The 12,673-nt window shown below is 36.9% G+C and overlaps 1 long non-coding RNA gene across 1 annotated transcript; it reads left to right on the top strand.

Annotated features, from left to right (window-relative positions):
• Positions 1-2: 2 nt before the first annotated feature.
• On the top strand, positions 3-2,472 carry LOC147521644 (uncharacterized). The gene is made up of 3 exons (XR_015194341.1): positions 3-1,158; positions 1,253-1,432; positions 1,521-2,472. It is a non-coding gene; the product is annotated as an uncharacterized LOC147521644 (long non-coding RNA).
• The last annotated feature ends 10,201 nt before the right edge of the window (positions 2,473-12,673 follow it).

Raw genomic sequence — 12,673 nt, 5'->3', positions numbered from 1 at the left:
ATGATGTTTCCCTTTCAAGAAACTTCAATGATGTAGCAACTACAGTTGTACCTCTGAAGGATGACATCAATGGGCCGGGTATGACAACGGTTTTCCAGGTGATGCTAACATCAGCTATAAGAGTGACGTAGAAGGTGTGATCCCTATTTCACATTATTTGACGTTGATAACTTTTTTTTTTGTATAATTGCTAATTCAAAAGAATAATGCAAAATATGTCATTAGGCCAAGAAGATGTGAATTCTACATGATCGATCAACTCTAATCGAACTAGAAGAATTCCAAGTACACGTAGGTCATCTCATAATTTTGCAAGAGATTTCATCTACGCACCAAACTTTCAACAATTTGAGATAACACACATGCACACGTGCGAGTTCTGCCATGCCGAATTATTTCCCTCTGAATCTCGTGTATTTTGTTGTCTTCATGGAAAAGTCAAGCTCCCGCTATTGCCTACACCTCCTGATTTGATGTATCTATATGCATCACACACAGACGAGGATGTCCACTTTAGGCCGAACATTCGGTCTTACAACCATGTCTTCTCTTTTACCTGGGTGTGCACTTGGACGAAAATCTGGCTAGTGGAAGGCGCGGTATTTACACTTATCGTGTGCAAGGAGCTATTTACCACAGAATTGGTGGTCTTTTACCTCAAGTCGGTCAGCGGCCTAGGTATCTACAGATGTATGTTTATGACACGGACCATGAGCTGGTTAATCGACAGGCTGAAAACAACTTGCTTAATCCATAGGTTCTTTCCATTTTGCAAAGGGTCCTTGACGAGCACAACCCCTTTGTTCATACACTTCATCGTATTTCCCAGTTAGAGAATATACAGGACATACGCTTGCTACTAAAAGAAAAACCGTGTGAACGTCATCATTATACATTGCTGACTTCTTCCCAAGTAGCTGCCATTTTGGTTGGGGGTGATGACCCTACAAAAATGGGTGAGAGGGATATTATTGTAGAAACCATAGCAAATGACTTCCTAAATGTTCCTGACACTGCTGGCTTCTATGATCCTCTCCAATACCCCATGCTTCATCCTTATGGAAACTTTGGTTGGTACTTACATATTTTTAGTGATGACGCACGAAGAATAACTTGCAGATAATTCTACTGTTATATGCTCCAGATTATTCCTTCTCTGTCCGTGAATTTCTTCCTTCCTTTGCATTTTTTTTCTCAATATACATGGTTTAGGATTCTAATCATTCACTATATCCATATTTTGTCAAAATAGATTAGGTCTGATTACGATTCACCCCTGTTTCGTGCTGGTCGGATTTTGCAGCAGTTTGTTGTCGACATTTATGTGAAAATATCCACGCAACAACTTCGGTATATTCGAGACAATCAGGATGCTATTAGGGCTGAATTGTATCAAGGTTTGCAAGATTCGATGGCCTCTGGAGAGACAAATGTAGGTAAATTAGATTTCCTGCTTTTGTAACTTACTTCTGATTGTCTATTCTTTTTAATTGTTGTTTATTTCTCTTTTCCTATTCTAGCTAACATCGGATGAAGGACTATATTACCATCATCCTATGTTGGGAGCCCTAGGGATATGCACGAAAAGGTACCATGACGCGATGGCTTTGGTTCAAAAAATTCGAAAACCGGACATTTTCCTCACCATGACTTGCAACCCGAATTGGGTCGATATAAAACGTCGACTTCTACCTGGTCAGCTCCTACAAGATAGGCCTAAACTGACTACTAGAATTTTCCGTGAAAAGTTGAAAGAACTCAAAAATGATTTATTCTCGATTGGAGTCTTGGGTAGAGTTGCAGCACATGTACATGTCATTGAGTTTCAAAAGCGGGGTTTGCCACATGCACATATCCTCCTGATACTTGATGAAGCTGACAAATTGATTTCTCCAGATGATTACGACCGGGTGGTCAGAGCTGAGATACCTGATCCCATCAATGAGCTTGATCTATACAACATTGTTGTTAAGCATATGATACATGGTCCCTGTGGTGCATTGAATCCTGATTCTGTTTGCATGAAGAATGGTGCGTGTAAGAAAGGATTTCCAAAGGGTTTCTCCCCAATAACTTTTCAAGGAAATGACTCTTACTTTATTTACCAACGACGTGATAACGGTCAGAGTGTTTTGCTAGATGATGTTACTGTTGATAATCGTTGGGTTGTGCCCTGTTTCGACCCCCACCTACATGGCAAACGTCCATTACTAGGGGTCTCTATTTTATTCATTTAATCAACAGGGCTAAAGCCCAATTTGCAATACCATGGATCAATGTACAGGCCCATTAACTCATGTGTCTAAGGCTGAACCTTAACCACATGGCTTGCCACTAATGTACATTGATTTATGTCCAGATTCATTTCTTATCAAAGAGATAATTATCAGTTGAAAGTTATAGTCTATCACAATTGCTCAAGCTACAAGATTACTTGAGCTACAAGGACTCTCTACTCTACCTATATAAATACCAAACTATTTTTCATTCAGAACTACGTTCTTGAGACTTGATCCCATTGATAATTTGGATACGTAGACAACCGCAAGGTACAGTCTCATCATTCCCCCGATCCACAACTTATGCTATCAGATGACCAGAATGATCTTGTCAATGATATTGTCTCGGTCCATACCGACGACGATCATGAAGCTGACAATGCTCCAGAGGTTCCTGATATAGAGCTAAGTTTTCCGTTTACACCTTGTGACGAAGATGATTGGCGTCTTCCTTATATCACATATTTATATGATCACATCTTGCCTCCCGATCATAAAGTGGGTGATCGTGTCAAACCCGATGCTTGGAAATATTGTCTCATATCGACTTCGAACGATCTGTTGCAACTTTATCGCAAAGGCACAAGTCTTAACCCTATAAGCCATTGTCTCAGAGTTTGAGGTTTGCTCGTCCTAGCGGAAATTCATTCAGGCCTATGTGGGAACCACTCCCGGGGGCGAAGTCTCGCTCATAGAGTAATGACACAAGGATACTAGTGGCCGTACATGCAAAAGGATGCTAAGTGTTTGTCTGAGAAGTGTGTTCCTTATCAGAAATATGCTAATATGGGAAATCTTCCAGCAACGGAACTTCATCCAATTTCGTCAATCTAAGTTGAACCCTTTTACGCTCGCTTAAACGTGGTAATTTCGCCAGATTTTGTTGTAGCGATAGTAACGACTAAGCGAGCATAAAAACGTTCAACTTAGACTGACGAAATTAAACGTGGTAATTTCTCCAGATTCTGTTGTAGTGATAGTAACGACTAAGCGAGCGTAAAAGCATTTAACTTAGACTGACGAAATTAAACGTGGTAATTTCGCCAGATTTTGTTGTAGCGATAGTAACGACTAAGCGAGCGTAAAAGCGTTCAACTTATACTGACGAAATTAAACGTGGTAATTTTGTCAGATTTTGTCGGAGTGATTATAAGGTTCGCTAGAACCAAAATCATACCATTGGAACTGAAGTGAAAGACCTGCTTCTTTATTGATTACCGAGTCATAAAAAATGCAAAGATAACAACGGAAAATACATGCCTGAACTGGAAACAAACTAAATATTGTATTATTTTATTTCTCCAGGATAACGAAAAAACACAACTAAAATCTACTTATAGAACTTGCGCAGATGAAACGCATTCCACGGCTTATCGAGAACATTTCCATTTAAATCTCGGAGAAAATAAGATCCTTTGGTGGCATGACGATCTATGATGTATTTTTCTCCAAATTTACCGGAATCTATCAACCTCGTCTTTCGACAGAGTACCCAGTCATCTTTCTCAAACACTTTAAGTCGAACTTTCTTATCATATTTTCGTTTCATATCAGCTTGATAACGAATTAACTGTTGAAGACCAACATCTCTTGTCTCATCTATCAAGGCTTTGGCTTGAGCAAGTGCTTGATCATTCGACTCCAATTCCATGTTACAACCCATGGCTACTCTTAAAGTACGATTGTCATATAAATGTTGAGGTGTGCTCAAGCATCAAGTCCGTCAAGTATTTGTATAAATATGTCTACAAAGGCTTTGATCGAGTTTCCATGGGAGTTAGCACAGCTGCACCAAGTGACCACGATGAAATCAAGCAATTTATGGATGCACGGTGGGTATGTCCTCAAGAGTCGCTATGGAGAATTTTTCAGGTTTCCTCTTAATAGAATGTACCTTGCAGTTTATGCTCTACAAATTCATCTTCCTAATATGCATCAAGTTATCTTTTTTTCAGAAAATCGATATTATAGCTTTAATGGCGGGGCGACAAAAACGTCCCGACCATGTTAACCAATTCTTTCTAACTAGTGTTGTCGACCACGAAGCAAGACAATATCTATACAAAGAATTCCCTGAGCATTATACATGGAACAAGTCGATAAGCATTGGCGTAAGAGAAGAAATAGTGTGAAGGTGATTGGTCGACCACGACTATACATCCATCCAATAGTGAGAGATACTTCTTATGCATTCTTCTTAACCATGTCGGGGGCCTACTTCTTTTGAAGATCTTAAACCTGTTGGTTCACGAGTGTGCACAACATTTAAAGAAGCAGCTGAATTACGGGGTCTTCTAGAGTGTGACGATTCCATACGCGAGTGCTCATTGGAATCGGCAGGAATACACATACCTTCAGCCTTAAGAAATTTGTTTGGTTCTATATTGGTATACTGCAATCCAATTGGTGTTCGTGAACTGTGGAATGAGTTTCACCCTTACATGCTAGAGGACTATGCTTCCACAAGCGACCCGAAAGCTGCAATTAATCGTTTGCTTAGGGAGCTAGAAACATTTTTAGCTGAAAATGGAAAGAAGTTGTCCAGCTATGATTTGCATGTTGGGATATTTGGCCTTTATAAAGCCAATGAACGTTTATTGATTATACATGATGATGTTTAATTAAATACATGAATCTTATTATTATGCATATGGGTGAACTAATATCATATGATGAAACCATAAGTTCCATAGGTAATAGAATTAGAACAATCAAGCATATGAAGAGTCATGTGCGGAGATTTGATTGTATCTATTTACCTAGAATACTCACAGTTAGGGGTGAAGTCGGACGCTTCACTTATAAGACTGTAATATACATAACTGCTATATGATAGGATGATGATATCTCAATCATTTGAGTATGACTCTAAGTTTGTATATTGGTGTAGTCACATGACTGACACTGAGGGGATCAAAGTGAGAACACACTATAAATTCACTGTTAAGGTTAGTGTGCAAATCTCACTCTACCAATTAATCCCTAGACTTGAGGAATTGTGAAAATTCATTGTGTCTCAAATTTATTACTTTGAGACGTTAAAAAGTAATGTCTATTCATAGACTAGACTTAACGTTTTGGGTAATAAATGTAGGGCGCCTTGAATCACTTAATTCTAATAAAGGATCCACCACTCTCCAAGTTATGTACTTAGAAATTGTGACATAACTAATTGAGCTCAAACCCTACGGTATAAGAAATAGTTTCTTAATGCTCAATTGATGTTAAATGTCAAATTAGGGTCAATTAGACATGAGTGTGATAGTGAAGAACAAATTCCCAATGGTCTAATTGTGAATACAAGATAGGTGATGAGGGACTTAGATATAATTAATGGTAGGAAAAGACTTTCTTGAAAGTTCCAAGGGCCTTATTGTAAATATGGATTTGTTAATGGGCACTTTTCATATTAAAGATATATATATTAAAAGGGTTTTAATATATCAAGATAAAGATTGTATGACAAGGACTTGTCTTCTTAAGATAAGACTTGGAATCCTAAGTGGATCCCACTACACACACATCTACGTGATTCTCAAAGTTTCTCCATATAAGAGAATGACTTTTTTAGAAAAGGACCATTAGTATTTTCAGAAAAAGTACAACTAAAAGTAGGAGAAAAGCAAAAGTGTTTTGTGGTGTGTTGTGTGGTGAATACTACTAGAAGGCTGAAGACTACGTGATTTGGATTAAGCTTTGGAAAGTTTCTATTTACTGTCAATCTCCAATTTCGGCGGCTTTGAATGTATTCTTCTTTTAATTATTTTTTTGATCAATACTAGATTAGCATGTTAAAGATGTAGGATTAAAGTAATCCAACAATTGGTATCAGAGCGGGTCATGCTATTATCTATTTTTTATTTGCTTTTAAAAAGAATAATCAGATCTGAAAATTTTATATGAGATATTTGGTAATTTCAGATCTGCATGTTCTTAGTAATAAAGGTGCAATTTTTTTTAGTATTGGGACGTACTATTTAAAATTGTATAAAATAAAAAATATATTAACGTTGTTAACATGAGATGTTAGTTTATCAATATGGTTTTTTGTTGCATGAGTATATTAATAGTCTGTACAATTTTTGTTTTACTGCTTGCATATTAATTTGTTTAATTAGTGGCTATCATGTATCATGTTTAATTAAACATAATCTTTTTACATAAGATAAATAGACGTTGGACTAATTTTTTAGCCATGTTAGTAGCTGCTAACAAAATAAAGTAGGATGTACTTTTAAAGCTTTGTACTTCAGTTAAGTTTTGTCTGACATGTGCTCTTCTTTGCATGATATGTATGGACCACATGCTAAGTAAAGGACGTTTTTTTTTGAAGTATATAGCTGCTGGAACTTTGTCTACTGTGACACATGAGATGCTTACAAAGCTTTTGAAGCTTGTACAATAGACATGGTTCATGAGATGCATGTTATGTGTTGTACTATGGTATATGCATGCATGACAATTTTTTTTTGACAGTAACTTTTGACTTGGTTGTTGGTTCTGTGGGCCATATAGAATATGTATAAAGTGTTGACTTTTAAGCACTAATACCCTTAGTCTATATAAAGCAGTGGTAAAGGCATTTAATTCTGAATTAAATCCCTCATACAATCAAGTTATCAATTCAATAAGAATTATATTTATAGATGTGATTAATATGATCCCTACGGAAAAATTAATTGCATGCTAAAAATATTTTTGCCTATCATTGTATTCTTCGGTAAGAAAAAATTCATGTATGGCTAGTGGGAGTATTTTCCCTTACTGGATTCATTATCTCAGCTTATATTAATGAATTATGATGATGATACACTTGGCTAAAACATAGTTGACATCCCTACGGTTAAGGGTGGAATTTGAGCCGAGGGCTCGGAGCTCGGTTTGGGCTTGGCTCGTTTAAGCTCTACCGAGCTTCGCTTACTTATATATGAGCTTCTCGAGCACAAATAAAAGCTCGTGTAACAAATGAGCTTGATGAAGCTCGGCTCGTTTAGTTCAAATAGCATATTTATAGTGTAAAATAACCGAGGGCTCGGAGCTCGGCTTGGGCTTGGCTCGTTTAAGCTCGGCTCGAGCTCGCTCGTTTACTATATGAGCCGAGCTCGGGCTCAATTTAAAGCTTGTGTAATTAGCGAGCCGAGCTTGAGCATGGTAAAGCTCGGCTTGTTTAGCTCAAATTCCACCCTTACCTACGGTTTGTGCAATTATGTTTTAGTAGCAAAAGTAATAATAATGGAAATCATATTATATGTATGTAAAATTGATGGGTCTAGAAGAACTCGCCCGATTAAGTTGAATAATTTTGATGCCCTACGGATAAGAGATTATTCATAAGTATTAGGTTTCCATTGCTTATATTTGTATTATTGATACAATATGGAAGGTGTTGTATTTTTATTATATAAGCGGAAAATTGGTTTATTAAATTCCCAAAACTAATATTAAATGCATTATAATAATTTTTGTGTATATGTAAATGTTCCAGATATGTCACTATCTATTCTCAATCCCTTAGCATCTATCTTGACTGCTGAAAGTTGGGCTAAAACAAAGGGTAATTGTTACCATTGTGAAAAGCCCGGTGGAAGGAAGGAAGGCGTAAGGGGAGTATCCGTTTTGAAACAAATAGATAAAGAATGTATGCAATCCTTTATTCTTGAAACCAATTTGTTGGTTTTTCCTTCGACACCGTGTGTGGACTCAGGGCCACTAACCACGCTTGTAATATATTACATGGGTTTCAGGAAACAAGAAGGTTGAATGAAGGAAAGGTGTACTTGACATTAGGTACAAAGGCAAAGGTTGCCGCAGTATCAGTAGGAGTTTATTGTTTAGCATTAGGTGAGAAAATGTTGGTTTTAGAAGACTGTTACTATATTCCAGAGATAAGGAGAAATTTGGTTTTTGTTTCTGCACTTAATAAGTCAGGATATTCCACTTCGTTTGATTAAAAGGTTGTAATCAGACTAAATGGAAAGTTTATTGCCTCTGGTACTTTAGAAAATGGTCTCTATATACTTTCTCCTATGCTAGAAATAAATGATACTGTTGTTGGTAATTCATCAAAGGTCTTGCCTCAAAAGAGGAAGTCAACTTCTTTTAATCCAACATACTTATGGCATTTAAGACTTGGTCATATCAATCTAAACAGGATTGACAGGTTTGTGAAAGATGGAGTTTTAAGTTCACTATCTTTAGAACCTTTCCCAACTTGTGAGTCTTGCTTAGAAGGAAAGATGACTAAGAGATCCTTTAAAGCTAAAGGGTCAAGAGCCACAGAGTTATTGGAGTTAGTATATACCGATGTATGTGGACCCATTAATGTGAAAGCAAGAGGTAACTTTGAATATTTTATCACTTTTACTGATGATTATTCAAGGTATGGTTATGTGTATTTGATGCACAAAAAGTCTGAATCTTTTGAAAAGTTCAAAGAATTCAAAGCGTAAAAAAAAAGCAAACTGATAAACCAATTAAAACACTTCGATTAGATCGAGGTGGTGAATACCTCTCAGATGAGTTCAAAGAGTACTTCATGCAAAATGGGATTTTGTCTCAATTAAGTGCAAGAACTCCACAACAAATGGGTTTTACGAAAGAAGGAAATGTAACCTTATTGATATGGTTCGGTCCATGATGAGTTATTCAACTCTACCTATATCTTTTTGGGGATACTTTAGAAACAAATGATATATATTTTGAATTTGGTTCCTTCTAAGTCAGTTCCTAAAACTCCTAGGGAGTTATGGTCCGGGCAAAAGCCTAGTTTACACCACATACATGTATGGGGTTGTCCTGCGCATGTACTCAAAGGAAAGACTGACAAGTTAGAATCAAGAACTGAAGTATGTATGTTTATAGGGTATCCAAAAGGAACTTGAGGTGGTTTATTTTATAATCCAAGAGAACAAATAGTGTTTGTGAGTACAAATGTTAAGTATCTCGAGGAAGATTATATTGTGAAACGAAAACCTCATAGTGAAATGGTCATTGAAGAAATGACGGCAGATACTCCTGGCAGTGTTCAATTTGTATTAACTCTTAGTTTAGATGAAAGCCTTCCAAATGAAGTTCCGAGTTTACCTGAACCTACTCCAGTACTTTGTCGTAGTGGGAGGGCAATTAGACCTCCAGAAAAGTCAACCCTATTAGGGGAAACTTTCTCTGTTATATCAGATGATCAGGATGTAGATCCTATGAACTACGAAGAAGCAATTTCTGACATTGATTCAAGAAAATGGCTTGAAGCAATGAGATTGGAAATGGAGTTCATGTATTCCAACAATGTCTGGGAACTTGTAGATCCTCTACCAAATATTAAGCCTATTAAGAATAAATGGTTATTCAAAAGGAAAAGAGGAGCCGATAGAAAGGTAGAGACTTTTAAAGCTTGACCGGTGACAAAAAGGATTTACTCAAAAAGAGGGGTATCGACATGAGGAAACTTTTTTCGCCAATGGCTATGCTTAAGTCCATTAGAGTCCTTCTTTCGATTCGCCATTATGACTATGAGATTTGGCAGATGGATGTAAAGACCGCCTTTTTGAATGGTACAATCAAGGAGGATATTTATATGGTCCAACCTGAAGGCTTTATAGTTCCTAGACAAGAGCATAGAGTATGCAAGCTAAAGAAGTCCATTTATGGCCTTAAACAAGCTTCAAGGAGTTGGAATGTATGCTTTTATCAAGCAATCAAATCGTGTGGTTTTGATCAATGTGAGGAAGAACCTTGTGTTTACAAGAAGGTTGAGGGTAAAACTGTTATGTTTTTGGTCTTATATGTAGATGATATACTACTCATTGGGAATGATGTAGGAAAATTGTCTATGGTGAAAATCTGGTTATCTAATCACTTTGAAATGAAAGATTTAGGTGATGCAAGCTACATCCTGTGGATCAAGCTTTTGGAGATCGCAAGAATAGGATGTTAGGATTGTCCCAAATGGCTTATGTTGATAAGTTATTGGTCAAGTTTGCTATGCAAGATTCCAAGAAAGGCTTAATGCCTTTTAGACATGGAATTTCTCTTTCCAAGGATCAGTGTCCTAAAACACCTGAGGAAAATAAGAAAATGCATGCATGTCCTTATGCTTCGGCAGTAGGAAGTTTGATGTACGCCATGTTGTGTACTAGACCGGACATTTGCTTTGCAGTTGGGATGGTCAGTAGATACCAGAGTGATCTAGGTCCAGATCACTGGACTGCGGTCAAGCATATCCTAAAATATCCTTTTGAGAGTCACATGGATAATATAGGTCTTAGAGTAGTTGCTAAATGGCTTTGAAGGCCAGTGGGAGATTGTTGGCATATTTGGCCTTTACAAAGCCAATGAACGTTTATTGATTATACATGATGATGTTTAATTAAATACATGAATATTATTATTATGCATATGGGTGAACTAATATCATATGATGAAACCATAAGTTCCATAGGTAATAGAATTAGAACAATCAAGCATATGAAGAGTCATGTACGGGAGATTTGATTGTATCTATTTACCTAGAATACTCACAGTTAGGGGTGAAGTCGGACGCTTCACTTATAAGATCAGAATATACATAACCGCTATATGATAGGATGATGATATCTCAATCATTTGAGTATGACTCTAAGTTTGTATATTGGTGTAGTCACATGATCGACAATCGAGGGGATCAAAGTGAGAACACACTATAAATTCAATTATTAAAGGTTAGTGTGCAAAATCTCACTCTACCAATTAATCCCTAGACTTGAGGAATTGTGAAAATTCATTGTGTCTCAAATTTATTACTTTGAGACGTTAAAAAGTAATGTCTATTCATAGACTAGACTTAACGTTTTGGGTAATAAATGTAGGACGTCTTGAATCACTAATTCTAATAAAGGATCCACCACTCTACAGAGTTATGTATTAGGAAATTGTGACATAACTAATTGAGCTCAAACCCGGCCGGTATAAGAAATAGTTTCTTAATGCTCAATTGATGTTAAATGTCAAATTGGGTCAATTAGACATGGGTGTGACAGTGAAGAACAAATTCCCAATGGTCTAATTGTGAATACAAGATAGGTGGAGGGACTTAGATATAATTAATGGTAGGAAAGGACTTTCTTGAAAGTTCTAAGGGCCTTATTGTAAATATGGATTTGTTAATGGGCACTTTCCATATTAAAGAGATATATATTAAAAGGGTTTTCATATATCAAGTACAAGTACTTGTATGACAAAGACTTGTCTTCTTAAGATAAGACTTGGAATCCTAAGTGGATCCCACTACACACACATCTACATATTCTCAATGTTTCTCTATATAAGATAATGACTTTTTAAAGAAAGAGACCATTAGTCTTTCCAGAAAAAGTACAACTAAAAGTAGGAGAAAAGCAAAAGTGTTTTGTGGTGTGTTGTGTGGTGAATATTACTAAAAGGCTGAAGACTACGTGATTTGGATTCAACTTTGGAAAGTTTCTATTTACTGTCAATCTCCAATTTTGGCGGCTTTGAAGGTATTCTTCTTTTAATTATTTTTTTGATCAATACTAGATTAGCATGTTAAAGATGTAGGATTAAAGTAATCCAACATTGCAAGCCCCTTCAACTGATAGTGATGATTGTTCTAACCTTCATAGTCTAATTGCAGAAGAAAGATCTGTGATCATACCTCCATAAGATTTATCATCTATTAATAGATTGAATGATAACCAAATGTATGCATTCCGTACAATTGTATGCTCAGTTCATCATCGCTCTGTATACTTCATTGATGGCCTGGGTGCGGCACTGGTAAAATGTTTTTGTACCGCTCCATTTTGGCTTACTTGAGGAACAATGGCCACATAGCAATTGCAACATCAACTTCGGGTCTTGCAGCTACCATGCTTCACCGGGGTCGCACTACACACTCAAGATTTAAGATACCTGCCCACAGATGCAAGATCCATGTGTCGAATTGGTAAACAAAGCCCTCTTGCTGAATTGCTACATCAGTCCAGTCTCATTATTTGGGACGAGGCAACAATGTCACACCACCACGCATTTGAAGCACTGGATAGAACACTAAAAGATTTAACTGACTCCAACTTACCATTTGGTGGGAAGATTTTTGTGTTGGGTGGAGACTTTCGACAAGTCCTCCTTGTTGTTCCTCATGGGATTTGTTCTTGAGAGAAGATCGAAGCATGTATCACAAAATCTGACTTATGGAGGAGTGTCAAAGTAATTCATCCGCGAGAGAACATGCGTCTAAGTCGATCCATCTTTTTTGGATATGCTATTACGCATAGGTGACGGCAATGAACCTTGCGTACTTGACGATATGATCAAAATTCCAGATGACATAATTGTTCCATGGGAGAATGAGCATTCACTACTCCGCTTGATATCTTCTGTTTTTCCTACCTGTAAAG

The sequence above is a fragment of the Coptis chinensis genome, chromosome 1 (assembly GCF_015680905.1).
Source record: "Coptis chinensis isolate HL-2020 chromosome 1, ASM1568090v1, whole genome shotgun sequence".
NCBI classification, from domain to species: Eukaryota; Viridiplantae; Streptophyta; class Magnoliopsida; order Ranunculales; family Ranunculaceae; genus Coptis; species Coptis chinensis.
Note: the sequence above shows the minus strand (reverse complement) of the source record. Positions and strands in the feature narration are given on the sequence as shown.